Raw genomic sequence first — 9,732 nt, 5'->3', positions numbered from 1 at the left:
AGATTAAAATCATCGCAAAGGGTAGACTTAATAAACCTACATCAATGCTCCCTGACCAAATTCATTTGGTCAATCACTCACCAGATGAAAACTACCAAACATACTAGTAGCCTAGCCAAAGTTAGAAAACACATGGAATAAGATGCTTTTAAGCATTCCATTATAAAGAACAATATATTGAGATAGTATACATAAATTAATTGATAAAATGAAAGTGCTTGTTAAGAACTAATGGTAAAACTGAATCACAAATGTTAATGTAAAACTCACAACACATAAGCCAACTGTTAGAGAAATAGTTTATGAGGAAAGAATGAAAGATAACGACATGAAGATATTGTATGGGAATGAGTAAATCAAGTAGTAAAATTCCACTGCACCAATTTCCAAATACAAAAAAACAAGAGCGACTGAAGATACTATAGTAATTTACTAAACATTTCATTTTGACCACTTTTTTCAACATCAACAATAAGATTGATGACAAGTTAAAAGTAAGATAACCAAGTTACCTGCTAGTGAAGCTTCAAGTTGTATTTTCTCCTAAATAAAGGACAAATGGACCTCACTACCACTACAAAAAAATGGTCTATTACGACGCTAAAATTTAAGGTTTAACGACGCTTTTCGACGTCTCTAAATACTTACCCACGCTTTTCTAAGCGTCATTAAATCGTGTGTCGTTAAATTTAACGACGCATAAAACATTGTGTAGGTAAACTCAATCTGACGACATACCTTATACAAGCGTCGTCATGTTTCTGACGCTTACATTTTTAGCGTCGTAATTTTTTTAATATTATTTATTTTCAATTTCAGAAATTCCCACTACGTTCTAATAAAGCGTCGCAAAGTAAACGACATATAATATTTGTTATGTCGTTATTTCGCTTCAGAAAATATTAAAAGTGTCTTGGATACCGCGACACTTTAATTTAGATGAGCCCCCAAATTAACGACCTTTAATTAAAAAAACGTCTACTTTTAACTACATAAAAATTTATTACATCTCAAATTCAACGACATTTTGCAGCTGAAACATCATCTCTAAATTACGACAATTGCATATTATTATGTCCTTAATATATCAACATTTTCATAAATAAGCGTCTCAAATGAATGTTATAACAGTTTTATTGAAAAACATCTCTATGAGATTTGACTTAATAAGGGTACATAATAACAACCTTTTCCCCACTATCTCAATAGAAAATAAAAATAATATTTAACAAGATCTTGAAATTGATTCTGTCAAGCTTTGCTAAGGATATAGTCTGTAAGTCTATATGTTGTGTGAGGCACTGCAACCAGTAGTGCGTGGACGACACCAATAGTAGCTCCATGGGATCTATCTTCAAGCAAAGCTTCCATTTGAACACAAATAGTAGCTTCATGGGATCTATCTTCAAGCAAAGTTTCCATTTCAACACGGATTTTATCAACAATCTGAAAAACCACACAATCTGATGAGTTAAGCATATAAACTGCTCCTTCAAAATTGTAAATGCAGCTTAAGGGTAAACATACTTATACCATGTCATTTAAATTGTTGCCCAACAACTCCAAATGCATATATTCTGGCATACTTTTCATCCAAATTTTGATCAGAACCAAGAGTAACCAAGGCAAGAAATACATGGGCAGAAGTTCCATCAACATACGGCACCTGTTAAGAGAATGAAGTCTAACTGTAAATAAAATAAAGAAAAAATAAATATAAAAATATGAATACAAAATGTGTAGGCACTGTAATAGTCCATTCCAGCTTTCCAAGGACAGTTTTCTCCATCATCAGAACTTGTCCATGGCTATATGCTCTATCAGATATGCATACCAAATCATTGACCTCTGGGGGCCAGATTTCCTCTGCACTTATGCCCACCAATTGCAGTTCCTTTCTTGGAAAAGTCTTCACACATAGGAACCGATCGATTATGTTGATAGTCAGATAAAAAGTTTCTGGTGAGAGCTCAAATCTCTAATGAACATCCACCAACCAGTCTATCAGAATTGCCCTCATCCTCTCATTGATTTCAGGCTGTGATTCCATGTAATTATGAGGCCTACTCTCATTCTGCAAATAGAAATTACAACGGTTTAGGCGTGTCGATTCCTATAGAGTTACTTGTTTAACTAAATTCGAAGATGTACATACCTCTACTGTCTTATAGAATCGGTAGATGTCTTCAACATACTCGATGCCAGCCATATTGTTGTTAGCATCTGCTGCATCGACATCAATGATGTCCTCCTTCGGTTTGGAGGCTATACCACATGCCTTCTGTAATAAGACCAATTCAAAAGAGTTATTCTTTTAAACCATTCCAATATAGCCAATCAGGATACAAAGACGAAACTCACCTTGCTCCGAGCAGTCAGGGCTGAAGTATAGGTCTGTGCCTTTTTTTTAAGAAGACAGATGCAGTTCCATTTTCTTATCCACCGTTTTTTTCTTCTCTTCGGACTTGTTCAACTTCTCATCTTTCTCAGTATCAGGGCTTATGACAATCACTTCTTTAGGTTTTGGAATTACTGTGACTTTCTTCTGAATTGCCTTTTCTGCTGCATGTTTTTACCGACTGCTACTCCTACTGGAACTTCGCCCTCTACCTTGTTCACCTTGACACAAGCTATTTTCTGCATATGGGGGTATAAAAGAACAAAACAACCCAGAATCCAAATTCAGAAATACTGAAAAAACTTGATGCAAACTATATACAGATAAATAATGGAAGTCCAAACTAACAAAACAAACCTTGTGATTATTATTCTCCATGGCTACATCAGCCTGGGCATTGGCCAATAGTTGCGCATGGAAACTCCTATCAAAGAAAAGTATAATCAGCACAAAAAAGGAACAACGAATCACCTTTCAGATACATAAATCAAAGTGAATAATGAGAGAGAAACCTTGTCATTGGGCGACATATGCGATCTTATGCCTTTGCGTCATTTCCTCGAACAGTTACCAGATTACCTATATCCCCAAGAGCTCGTCGGTTTCTGCCATCACCGGCTGCCGCTACATTCTTCTTCTGATGCATATTTTCTCCTGCAACCGCTTCACCTGTTCGATATAGTTGATTAGCGATCCATTAAGATAGAAAGAACCAATCAAACTATGTTTTCTTCGAGAAATTATCATCGAAACATGTAAAATGTACAATTCAGTGTGTAGACAATTACGGAATTTAGGGAAAATCAATTGAAAGAACTAAATCAAGTAAAGGAGACGGTCCATATCAATACACTGATCAGACGAATAAATCTTAATTTACATATCATATGGCACCTGTCAAGAGAATGAAGTCTAACTGTAAATAAAATAAAGAAAAAGTAAATATAATAAGTGAAAAAATAAACCAAAGCTAGCATCAAATAATGGTTAAAGAAGATGAGTAACTCACTAAGACTTTCACCAAATATGTGGCATTGATATGCATTTTCACAATGAAGAAATTGAGATACAAGACAAAGAAAAAAAAACAAAATCCATTGATATTAATACATTACTAACTTTTCAACTCATTAAGACATTTCATCTAAAAAAATAGCAACATAACAAGCAGATATACCTGAAGAGTATAATGGGGCATCCTTGGGACTCAAACAAATGCTCACTCTTCATCTATATTTTTTGAGCTAAAACAATGAAATATCAAAAGAGGTGTAATTAAATTAAGCACTATTTTTGGATGAAAGTAAGACAAATTAAACAATATACACATCTAAACTAACACCAGGACTGCAAAGAAATCAACAAGAATTAGTTATCAAAAGGATGCTTGAACATATCAAGACTATCAAAATCCATGCTCCATCCCTCGCATTCTAATGAACCCGATAACATTATGCAGCAAGTAAAATGCTAACCTCCTTTTCAAATCTTGAGGCCTTGTCGAGAAGCGCCCAACAGTTCCCAAATTACATACAAAACCTACAAAATTAAAAGGAGAGATAAGAACAATGGGTTAAAAGTTACTCAAAAGCAATGCATTACAAACTGACAAGGAAAGACAATGTTGAAGGATCAGCTCTATCAGGAAAGGCAAACTAACAACCACCAGCAATTGATTGTTATAGTTGGCTTCGTGTACTTGAACCAGTGAACCAGCATTTTAAATACAGCTGCATTCCCATCCTCACAAATTGAACCCAGATTAAATGGTTAACCTTATCCAATTACAATACTTATACCACCTGAGCAAGTGCACCCTGGTTATTTTCCATTTCATTAATAACAGTTTAATATACTTCTCTTCCTCCTAAGGAATTCAAAGGTCCATTCACTAGAATATAAAAGGCAAAGGATTTCTATTAGATGCTATAAGTTATCCAGAACAAAACAAAGAAAAGAGGCATACCTGACAGCAACTAACCAGGCTAGGTTGCACTGAGCATTTTAAATACAGCTGCATTCCCATCCTCACAAATTGAACCCAGATTAAATGGTTAAGCTTATCCAATTACAATACTTATACCACCTGAGCAAGTGCACCCTGGTTATTTCCATTTCATTAATAACAGTTTAATATGCTTCTCTTCCTCCTAAAGAATTCAAAGGTCCATTCACTAGAATATAAAAGGCAAAGGATTTCTATTAGATGCTATAAGTTATCTAGAACAAAACAAAGAAAAGAGACATACCTAGAAGTCACTCCAAACATCTTAAGCATTTAAACCAGATATTCAACAGTATAAACTCTAAGAGGCATTTATGGTGCCCCTGTTTTTGGTTTAATTCCTCTCCAATGCTTAATACACTTGGCTGGTCCTTTATCATGCTTGTTGAACTCCTCGAACGGTCAAAGAAATCTAGAATTACATTTATCGCTTACATCATAAATATGCCAGAAGGCATAATACAGTTGCAGTGGTGGAAATTGTCATGCTAAAATTGACGCAAGTAAAATAACATGTATCATGAACTTATGCGGTTATTAAACAAAAGATGTTTTTGCAACAGAAGAATTACCTTAACAATGTCAGAACAAGTGTAACAATACATTTCTTTAACCTTTCGAGCCACATCAAATGAATCTTCAGGTGGTACAGTTTCTCCTCTTTCCTGCAACAATAATTTCAACAAGCAGTCAATTTTAAGACTTTGGCAAACAAATCAAAGAGTTAGCCAACAACAAAGAACAAGAGTCATAGGTGCTTAGTAAGACCTGGACAATTCAACAATAAGAAAGGATAATAAGCTACTTAAAATGAATTTAGCATTATGTTTAAGCAGACAATGAAACTGAAAAATCTAACGCAATATTGAGCAGGCAATCAAGTTAATGTAACATAACTAGGGGATCAAGATGATGGTCACTTGACCAGGCCAGGCCGATTGATACCTAGATACAGCTACAGTCTATCGACATGAGATGTAGCTTACAGTCATCGATAAATAAAACAAAACAAGAGCATGAAGTAAGAAGAAGAAGATTCGAATTTAAACAAAATTGATAACCACAGTTAAAGCAAGTCGATCAGTCGATTCATTTTAGACAAAGAAAATTAGGTTACTGAATATGAAATTGAGCGACTCACCAATGAAATTGATCGGATGCATGCTAGAGCTAAATTCACCATCTCTAAGTTTTGTTTTCATGATCGATCTGCAATTGGGATTTGATTTCACAATCGCTATACTCCATACTGTCGGCCTGTTGTGGACGATCGAAGAGGGAGAGGGGGAAAGAAAGGGAAAGTATGGCTCCCAAGACGCATCTTATTTCTACATTTGATTTTTTTTGGGCTTTTTTAATTAAGCTCATGGACACTTTTTTTAAGTGTTGGTAAACAAGTGTTGTTAAAGCCCACTTGTGTTTTTTTTTTTTTTTTTTTTGTAGTGATAGTTAAATTTTTAAAAATCCCGTCACAAGAATTAAAAGCGTCATTGAATTGTTATAAAACGTGACGTAAATTAAAAAAATGTGGTTGAATTTTAAATAAGGGGATAAAAATATAAATATATTCAAATAAAAAAATACTGAGACATTCATTCACGATGTAAATTCTAAACCGTCTTTAATTTTGAAAAAATACCGATGCTTTTTTTTAAAAGCGTAGTTACTTTTCTAAAAATGCCAACGTATAATAAAAAGTGTCGTTAAGTGACAATACAGATCGACACATACAAAAGCGTGGCTAAATTTTAATATATGAAGACGCATGCTAAAAAGTGTAGCTATAAAAGTGTCGTAATAGACCATGTTTTTTTGTAGTGTACTTATAAAGAACTAAACTTCTTGAAAGGAAAAAAAACACATGCCCAAGCTCAACCTCAAAATTCAATACAAGACTATAAATGCCCCACACCTGATTGCCTGCATATCTTTGTTGAAAGGCTTTGATCTTAGGTTGAAGATTTTGCACAACCAGTGTAGATTCAACCTGACAAACAATTCAAATTTTCAGGCCTTATAAATTCAATCAAATAATTCAATTGCAAATGTTCAAGAAACAATAAAAAAAAAAATAAAACTGATGTGCTGCTTAGTCAAAGAAACGTCACAAGTTTCACAACAGCCATATAATTGCAAAACCATAAGATTAGATCAGATGTGCTGAAATCTGCACAAATTTTTTTTTAAAAAAAATATGAACATAAATTTGTATAATAAGCTGATAAACTGTAGCGCTAACTCAAGAAAACTCACTAGGCCCATAGCAGTCAAGATAATCAGAGCAATTAGTTCACATAGTCTGGGCATTAAGTTAGCTAATGATTGACAGATTGAAATTGAGAGCAGAACAGGTGAAGCTTTAGCTTCAATCGTGGTCATGTAGACCAATGGTGCTCGAATGAAGCTGAAATTTAGAGTACTGGCGAGAGGTCACGGGTTCGAGTCTTAGGAGCGGCCTCTTGCCAAATAAATTGGCAGGGGAAGGCTTGCCCCCAGTACACCCTTGTGGTGGGACCCCTCCCCGGACCCTCGCTCAGCGGGGACGCGTAGTGCGACCGGGCCGCCTTTTTTTTTTAGTCTGGGCATTAAGTTAGCTAATGATTGACAGATTGAAATTGAGAGCAGAACAGGTGAAGCTTTAGCTTCAATCGTGGTCATGTAGACCAATGGTGCTCGAATGAAGCTGAAATTTAGAGTACTGATAGTATAACAGGTTTTATGATATATGAATAACTTGGGATCATAGGTTTATTAACATCAAGTAAATGTGATGCTTAAAAAAGATAGGGATAAAGTACTAAAATAGGCTTATGGTTTTTGGGGAAGTATTAATTTAGGCTCCACGTATAAAATAGCACTAATATAGGCTTAACGTTTAAAAAATGTATCAATTTAGATCTCGATAACGGATTGGACACATCATTCCTATTACTCCGTGAAGTTCTGATTTCTCCCTCCACGTACAACTGTCAGAACTTAACAGAGTAATATATGTCGTGTCTCATTCCGTTATCGAGGCCTAGGTTGATACCATTTTTTAAACGTTAAACCTATATTGGTGCTATTTTATACGTGAAGTCTAAATTGACACTACTTCAAAAACCATAGGCCTATTTTGGCACCTTAGCCCAAAAAGATATAAAGAGACATTTGAAGCTAAGCATTTCAACTAGAGCATCACATCAGGAACTCATAAATATTAAATTTTATATCCTGAAAATGTCCTGAAGTAGACTAAACAAAATATGACCATGTCATAATAGTATAACTTAGATTCAAACACAACAGAACGATAAAGAAATAGGAGAATTACCTCCTCCAATGCCCTTTTGATACACCAACTAGCTGATATTGCTTGAGAAGAGGCAAGAAATCTAAATCTGCAACTACACATCCTGCGGCAATATCACATTAAATATCTTAGACTTAATTGATGTTTGGAAGGTCTGACGAGATAATTAAAAAACACTCAAACTATTATTTTCAAATTTTCTCGGTAACATAAAGCTAATATTTATCTTGCCTAGAAACATTAAGCTTAAATTTGGATCATTTCGTATGTTAGAATTAAATTTGCAGTTCACCCTCAAATTTGGCCTTTATCCCAAATAGTTAGCCTCAAATTTGCCCCGTCTAACCTGCTTATTATCTTATAGGAACCAACACGATGTTGGATCATCAACATGGGCTTGGCACGTGACAGAGTTCAGGTAACAAGTTATCATTAGTGTGGTGAATTTAAATTTCGATTATCCACCATCTATTAGAATATTCAGCAATGGCTCAATCTAGTCGAGTTCACTTCGAGATCCACCGGAACAACGATCAAGAAGTTGATGAGCATGCAGGGCCCTAGCCCCCGTTAGACCCTCAATACTAGCTCCTGGCAAAGGAAGTAGGTTCGCATAGAATTTAGCAGCCATGCGAAAAGAGATGGACGACCTAAAAGCCACGTATGAGTTAGAGATGGCTGATGTGTGGTGATTATTACGGAAAGCGAAAGAAGGTGAGCGAGAAAAACCCCATCGGGACGTAGAATCAGGTAGGGAATCCTCTACTACCCCTAGGGTCTTTTCCTGAAGCCAATCACCTAGCTGAAGATATTCCAAATCGAGGAGTCCTCACAGGCGCCATACAAAGTGAAGGGAGCCGAAGGACGAAAAAAAACTCCATGGGCGAAGCAAACACCGTTCTCCAACAAAACCCAAAGCAATCACCACCAAAGGTCCGAATCAAAGAAGACAATGGCTAAAGAGGGCGCACCCCTCAGCAAAGAAGATATATTGGACCTCCTAAAGAAAATCTCTTCATAAAAAATCCATTTTTCAAGACGGATACTCGAACTTAGCAAAGACCAACACCCCTCTATCGAAGGAGATTCAAAGGCAACCCATGCCTAGATGATTCTGGGTCGTAACCTTTGTCAAATATGCAGGAATGAGCGACCTTGATACCCACGTCAAAAAATTTCGACGAATAATGGAAGCAACTATGACTACTGACGTTATTTTACACCGTATTTTCCATACTACTTTGAAATAATCCAATGACCTTTTCGTATGACCAACTCTCGTATTCATCCATTCGTAACTTCAATTAGATGGCGGAATGCTTCGTGGACCATTTCATCACCTCAATACCGAAGGGGAAGGCCATGCTAGATCTTAATCGACCAGTTCAAAACGAATCTTTGGTCAGTTGATTGATAAGTTCCAGGACATGGCCATTGATCAGGTAAAGGAATTTAATGTGGGCGGAGCTATTGACACCTTAGAGAGAAATTACCGAAGTCGGGAGGAGCATAATTCGAAGCTGTTATGAATAGAGCCACATACTACACTTGTTGGGACGAGCACAAGCCAAACCCATTGCTTCAAAGAGAGAAGGTCTTCAACACTGATAGGCGCCCTAGAAAAGAAGAGAGGGGTGGGCAACCTCTAACATGCTTCGGGAGGGAAGGGATAAGCCATCAAATCCCTTTAATGCCCCTTTTAAAGAAATGCTCTTTTGGATGGAGGATAATAAGATGCGAATCGAATATCCACCTAAACTCAAAAACAGCCGAAGCAATGAAAAATACTGCCACTTTCACAAGAGTGAAGGCCATGAAACAAAAGATTGATGACAGCTAGCTGCGGAGCTGGAGAAAATTGCGGAAAGTGGTAAGTTGGACCGATTCTTCATAAAACGATGACGGAGACAAGCAAGAAAAGGAAAAGAAGCAAGACAATTGGGCCCCTAGGGGGATAATAAACGTGATCACCCGTCCCTTACATGTTAGAAAAATCCACTAGATTTTTCCAGTGAAGCCTTCACCACCAAAATAACC

At 36.3% G+C, this 9,732-nt stretch overlaps 1 pseudogene; it reads right to left on the bottom strand.

Moving 5' to 3' along the window:
• Positions 1 to 1,093: 1,093 nt before the first annotated feature.
• On the bottom strand, positions 1,094 to 5,712 carry LOC136201507 (G2/mitotic-specific cyclin S13-6-like; annotated as a pseudogene).
• Positions 5,713 to 9,732: the final 4,020 nt, after the last annotated feature.

The sequence above is a fragment of the Euphorbia lathyris genome, chromosome 7 (genome assembly GCF_963576675.1).
Source record: "Euphorbia lathyris chromosome 7, ddEupLath1.1, whole genome shotgun sequence".
NCBI lineage: Eukaryota > Viridiplantae > Streptophyta > Magnoliopsida > Malpighiales > Euphorbiaceae > Euphorbia > Euphorbia lathyris.
The sequence above is the reverse complement of the archived record's forward strand: the minus strand, read 5'-3'. Positions and strand labels throughout refer to the sequence as shown.